Source organism: Rhinolophus hipposideros, assembly GCF_964194185.1.
Source record: "Rhinolophus hipposideros genome assembly, chromosome: 19".
Taxonomy (NCBI): Eukaryota; Metazoa; Chordata; class Mammalia; order Chiroptera; family Rhinolophidae; genus Rhinolophus; species Rhinolophus hipposideros.
Window position 1 is genome coordinate 34,911,804 of NC_138065.1, and position 7,096 is coordinate 34,918,899.

The window sequence follows — 7,096 nt, forward strand, 5'->3', positions numbered from 1 at the left end:
AGAAAGTGATGGAGGAAGCCCTATGTGTAGCAGAGGGAAGATAGTTCCAGAAAGAAGGGCCGAGAAGTGAACAGGCCCTGACGCAAGAGCAGGTTTTCCAGTTAAAGGATGAGCAGAGAGGTCAGAATGAAGCCCAGTGGCTGGAGTAGAGTGAGGAGTAAGAGGAGAGTGTTGAGACGTGAGGTCTGAGAGATACTATTTAGCTTCTGCTGTAGGAGTACTAGAAAGCCACTAAGGGCTTTTGAGCAGAAGCATGACATGGGCTGATCTATTTTGCAGGATTGCTCTGGGTGCTGTGTTTAAGATAAAAGGAAATAAAGGGCCAAGCTGGGAGAGTAGGTGGAAGAGCCCTTTCTGGCCCTAGCCTCCTTTTGCAACGATTCCACTACTGCCAGCCCTAATAGACTCTTCCCTTTGAACACACTTTGAATACTACTCTTGATGAACTTACCTTCCCATGGAATATTCATAATAATCACAACTGGAATCATAACTACTACTCATTAGTATCAATAACTCCATTCTAATGGCTTTTATGTATTATCTAATTTTGTTTACCCACATAATTTCATTTAATTTTATATTTTGTCCCCATTTATTGGGAAAGCTGAGATTTTTTACAAATTCACCAATTGGAAGGTTCCTGGGCCCAATCATATGATGAAGAACAATTTATGAACCTTCGGTCTCAAGTGGACCATTTGCATCTTGGAAGGTCTCCAGATCATGTGACCCTCTGAGCGTTTCCTCATAGGAAGTCTTCACAAAGAGGAAGGAGGATGTTTAAGATGACCCTTGACAATAAATATCAATGTTGGGGGGTAGAAAAATAGAAACAAAAGATATTTCAGGTGAAGAGAATAGCATTGCGAAGGTTCAGAGGTACCACATGGGATGGGCAGAAAACTGCAATTTGCTGGAGTGTAGCATTTGTAGGGATGAATTCGGCAGGAAACAGATCTGGAAGGCCTTGGATGTCAAATCAAAGAGCTGGATTTTCTCCTATTAACAGTAAGGGAGCATCGAAAGATTTTAGGTTAAAAAGAAAACAAAAACATTGCTTAAGGTTGAGCAACGTAAGAGTTGCTAGGGGCTGTGGCTCAGAGATGCCCAGGGCTGGCTACCTGGAGAGCATGCTTTCCTTCTCAAGCAAGCAGCCTCGAGGCTGTGGCTGATGGTTGCCATACAGAAAGACTGACCCAGTTTTACCACTGGGAAATCTAGATTTTTTAATGAAAAATCTTCCAATTTTTTATTTTTGCAACAAACTTTTAAAATATCTGAATTACATTTGCCATATAAAACACCCCGTTGGAGCTGCCATGTGGAGCTTCTGTCCCAGAGTAAGTGAGGTCCAGGAGGACAGGTTCTTTGTCTTCTTTCCACTGTGTTCTCAGTGCTTGCAGCAGGGCCTGGCCCACAGTGGGTGTTCAGTACACACTTGTAAATACATATATTTGGGTTAGTTATTAGTATGCCTATTTTACACTTGAAGCAACTGAGGCTCATGGAAGATAATAGGTCATCAGAAGCGTCCATGCTCAGCTTCAAGTTCAAATCTATGAATTTCAAAATAGACAAAATGATTCACAAGAAAGATGGACTAAGAGTAGAAACAGCTCTGCATCAAACCCTTAGACCACCCCCTATCCCCGGGCTCTCCACACCTTACCAAGGTCCTATGTGTGGCTCCACCTGGTTTTAACCCCCCTGGGAAACTTCTGATCTCACTCTCTGGAACCTTTTCCCCTCTTATTTTGTTCAGACTTACATATCAGAGAGGAGGTGGCCCACACACCACCTGTCCCTCCCCAGCACAGCGACATCTGCATAACGTTGAGCTGCTAGCAGTAGCCTTTGAAATCCAAAGAAGGACCCACCAGGCTTTTGCTGGCCAGGCGCCTAGCAAACTAAATCCCTTGGGGCAGCCAGGTAGCTTCAAAGCTCTTTCAGCTCTTTCAGTTCTAGTTCACTGTTTACAAAACATTATTAGCAGAACTGGAGCATGGCTGCTGCAGAAATAGAAATGGAAAGAGATGGGAAAATAGTAGAACCAGTGAACGGAGACTTGGGGAAATAGGATACCAGTGGCTTCTAAAATAAGAGCCAGGATTTCTACTAAGATCCTCTCAATGACATAAAATCAATCCTTCCTTTCTTCTTCCTTTTCTTCCTGTCTTCTTCCCTTCCTCTAATCAGACAGAAGGTTAGTTAGTCAATAAACATTTATTAGTCAGTGTTCAAAATACTTCCATAATGGGCAGGTAATGATCTGAATGATGCCCATGAGTTGAGTGTGTCACATTTTATTCATATATCCATACACTTTTAGTTTATTAAGAAAGGGTAAGAAGGGAAAGAAAAACTAGCATGTTTTACCAACTAGTACAATTCACCAGAAACGTTGTTGTTGTTCCCCCTTACAATTCTAAGAGCAATTTACCATTATTAGCTTTTCTGGAATCTTTCCAGAATCTTGTATTTAAAGAAACAGTCATTGCTCAGCGCCCTCCTGCACAGGAATCCCCAGCTCAGCATTGCCTGCCAGTCAGCCAGGTTCATCTTATACACTTCCATTTTCCTTAAAAGGCTTTATTTTCAAGTACGTCAGGGGATTTTTTTTTAATTTAATTTTTAAAAGATCACTCAGCTGGTAAATGATGAGTAGGAAGCTGACACCCCCTCCCCACCCCCCATCTGTCTGACTCTGTGTCCTTTCCATTAGGTCACAAGGGGAACCCAAGCTTGGGAATGTTAATCTTGCCTACAGGCCTGAAGTAATATCGCAGGATGTGTGTGACCATCTGTCCATCCCAGGGGCGTGAAGGAGGCAACACGCTCTGTCCTTGACCCTGAGTGACTGAACCCAGGGGTTGGATCTGAAGCTTTGGGGGCCTGGGAAACTCTCTAAGCGCGCCAATGTCTGGAGGCCCTGCGAGTTTCGCTCTGGTTCAGAGCCGGCATCACCACCTCCCAGTTACTATTGTGTGCTGTGGCAAGTGCCAGCTTGTCTTTCCTTCCTGCCCAGCCCGGGAAACCAGCGGCATTTCTAGTTCAGGCCCAGACCCGTCCTGGCAGCCTGGATTCCTTTGCCTAGGCAGGAAGCTCATCTCAGCCTAGTGACCATTTCTCTCTGGTTTTTGTCACCGAGGAATTTCTATTGCAGCAGTTCAGAGTGATAGGGTGGGTAGCCACAGATTTGTCCCTTAAGCTACAATGTGGTGGGGTAGCTGTCAGGGTGTAAAGAAGGAAAAATGGGAGGGGAGTCAAAGGAAGCTTTAATCATTCCATTCCTGAGGCGGTTTCATCCCCAAATTTAAGGCAAATAAAGGAGGTGAGAAGCCTGGACACTGCCCAGCGGCCCAGCCCAGAGTTTCCGCCCCTCGAGAGCTGAAAGAAAGATTCTCCCGATTCCCACGATTCCCACGTGAGGGTGGCAAAGAGGCTGGGTCTGGGCAGGTCTGGAAAGCGCTTGTTCCCTATGGCTCTGGGGAAACACGCCCCGACTTGCTGACCTCTCAGGTAGGAGACTATCAGGTAGAAAGCCCAGCCTCTGATTGTGTGTGTGTGTGTGTGTGTGTGTGCAAATAATTTAGCGCACGTGTGTGTTTATTGTTTACCTGAAATTTGAATTTAACTGGGTGTCCTGTATATATCTGGCAACCCCGATATAAAGGGTCAGGGCTCAGGAGAATTACACTGAGACTGTCCCCCCATCCTCTAACGCCAGTGAGGTGAGGGCCAGTTTCGGGACATATACCCCTGCTTTGACCTATTCCCCACCCAGAAGCTAAAGAATCCCAGGCCACTACCAGATGTCCCAGCCCACACAGCTATGGCCCCTCCAACTTCAGTTCTGAAACTGCAGACTTTCATGTCAACAGTTAATGCTCCATCCTGGAGCCCCTTTGAAGATGAAAAGCTCTCCTGAGACGTTAAGTGCTCTGTTGTTGTAATTAACATAATTAAAAGCAACTTTTCTCATAGCCCTGTAGAAAACTGGGGGACTTCTCTTCTGGTAAGAAATACCTATCTCACTCTCTCAGGAGATGGCCAACCTCTCTAATCCAATACTGGGGATTAGAAGCCCCAGGCCCTGTTCCCACCCACCCTGATTTAGACTTGTTTTTTCACCTTTTCGGATGATTCTTCACCACCACAAGGCACCCAGCTCTCTAGGCACAGCAGCCTCTCTGTCCTGGGACACATCTGTGCTTACTTTCCTGGGTCAAAAACACGTGGTAACTGGAAAAGCCTGGAGATACCGTTCCTACCCTAGCTCTGGACCAGGCAGAAGGGATGCCAGCTGCTGTGGTCTCACCTCTCAACCTAAAATGCCCTGAGAATCAAGTCGTTGCTCTGCCATGACCATCCAGGAAAACATTTTCCTCCAAAGGTAGCAGGTCATACACTAGTAACCAGAGCAGCTCAAGGTCACGCCTAGAGGCCCTGTGCAGAGTCCGTTCGTTGTCTTCATTATTTCTAGGTGTGCATTCTTCTGCTTTTTCCAAGAAGGTGATCGACTCTATCATAGGAAGAGCCACAGCTTTTCATTCTCTAAAGGTCTAGCATAGAGGAGATGCTCAGCATTACTAATTGTGTTGCGCCCAATTAACCTGTCCGTGATAGGCCAAAGCAGCATCTCTGTCTCTCTCTGGTTTCCCAGGGCTCTTAGCAGACAGCTCTGGGGTTTCTCGACATACCTGCAGTATGATATTTATCTGGCCTGTAAGGTGGCTGTCAAAACTTACAGCAGTGTTCTATGCAGTTACTGTTGGTAGGGCAAGCAAGGCCTCTGCCCAAACTGGGCAAAAGTTCAAGAATTTTAGACTGTGGACTCTGAGGACAGCAAATTAGCAGTGTTATCATATTTCCCTGTCACCCAGAGTCTGTCTTTAATACATTTGTATTGGTCCTACCTTAGATTCTCTTAGAAAATCACGAGAAAAAGACTCCTGGATCTCAGAAGAAGATGCCCACAAGGGCTGGTTTCTATAGCCTGCTCCCCTCCCCACTACACCCGGAGCACATGGATGCACTTATCCGAGAGCACAGAGCTAACTCCTCCCCACCCTTCCTGCTTCATTCACTTTTATTTCATAGGAACTTGTGCTAAGGCATCAAATAATGCTCAACAACAGTAACAGCTCATATTGAATATTATTGCTCCAGTCTCTTTGAGATTCCAAGTTCCCGCAACATGTCAGATGAACTAGGAGTGCCCTGATAGAGGCTCAGTGACAGACAGTTGTGACAAGGCCAACTGAAATGACTTTCATCCTAAGACGGGGGAGAATCTGGACCAGTGACGTAGGGCCTACAGCCCATCAGAGGGGAGAACTGGCCATGCGAGCACATGAGGCTGACAGGAAAGCCTCCTTCCAACCCATCCAGCCTGACACTGTGGGAGTGCCTGGCGGAATGGCTACGCACTTGTCAACTGCAGAGTTTGGACCCTAAAGAGAGTTCCTATTGGGAGCTGATTCGGGCATAGCACTCCTGATGCTGAGTGTAACAAGCAGGGGAGGGGGGAACTGGGGGAATGGAGGGGGGGAGGGCAGGGGAGAATATGCCCCTGGAACACAACCAGGCTTCAGCAATGACTGCTCAACATGAATGTACCCAGGACTGGCTCTTTAGATTGGGTCAGCTTCACTGAGAGACTGGGCCAAACCAGGGGGAAGACTGGACTTCTTGCTAATCTGCTCATGTAGAAGCTCAATGTCGTAGTCCATTTGGGCTGCTGGAAGAGAATACCATATACTGAGTGGCTCATAAATAGCAGACATTTATTTTTCAAAATAATGGAGGCTGGAAAGTCCAAGAAGAGTCAGTGTCTGGTGGGAGCCCACTTCCTGGTTCTCAGAAGGCCATCCTCTCACTGTGTCCTCACTTGAGGAAGGGGCAAGGTTGCTCTCTGGAATCCTCTTTATAAGGGCACCAATCCCATTCATGAGGCCTCTACCCTCAGGATCTAATCACCTCCCAGAGGCCTCACCTCCTAATACCATCACATCAGTGGTTAGGATCGCACCACATTAGTTTTTCATACCTTCAGTCCCTTATACTCAGTGTCATTGGGATTCCTACATTGGAAGAAACTAGTACTTTCAGTTAAAGGCTGAAGCACAGGGACAACTTGGAAGAATGATTATTCTTCAAATAATATTTACCCTTCTTAGAAAATAAACCTTAATCATCTTTTCTAAGAGAAAAGCCTAGTGTTTTCTTCATTTTTAAATCAGGAATACACAATTTTCTGAGTTTCTTTTCTTTTAATGATTTTTCAAGGTTGTTTTGGTTTCTGAAGAGAAAATGCTGATTCCAAGGTATAGTCTTTTGTGGTTGAAAAAATTTCCTTGGCTCCCAGATGACAATGCTCAACGCAACCCTTTCCCACGCCGCCCCCATTTCCATTTCCACCAGAACCTGCCTCGTCCCAAAGACATTCACCACCACCCACACCAGCCATCACAGGGGGACTGTTACAGTTACTTTCGGATTGGAGGACACAATGACCAAACATTCATCTGGCTCCAAAAGACCTCGTCAGGCTTAGCTGCAGGAGCTAGAAGTTCGAAGAGTAAGGCTAGCACTCCACGGTGCTCCACACGGGCTTCCACACAGCTTTGCAATCTGCCTTTGCGGAATTTTCAGTGCAAGAATTTACAATACACTCATGAAGGACACCTGGAATTACAAATTTTATTGCTAAAATGTTTAGTTCTAACTGGAATGAATGCATAGAGAAGAAAGCGAGGAGAAAGAAAAAGCACAAAAAGATGCTAGGAAATCTTGTTCATGAGAAATATACGATTGTTACATATGAGAATGGCTGATGATCTTGGGCTTCACGATCTGAAAGAAAAGCTGTCCCCTCCCCTCAAGTGGAAGGTAAATCATCGCCCGAGGAAAAAGATTAAGATCACTGCTGCCTATCAGGCTCAATGTAATGGGCTCGGTAGTTAAGCCCGCGATGTGGGTGCTGCACTGGGGAGTGATTTGGTCACAGTCAAAAGTGGGAGAACATTTCAGCAGCTAATGGGTAATTACAGACTCAATTTCGTTCAAGACAGAAATTCTCCATTTTAAAAAA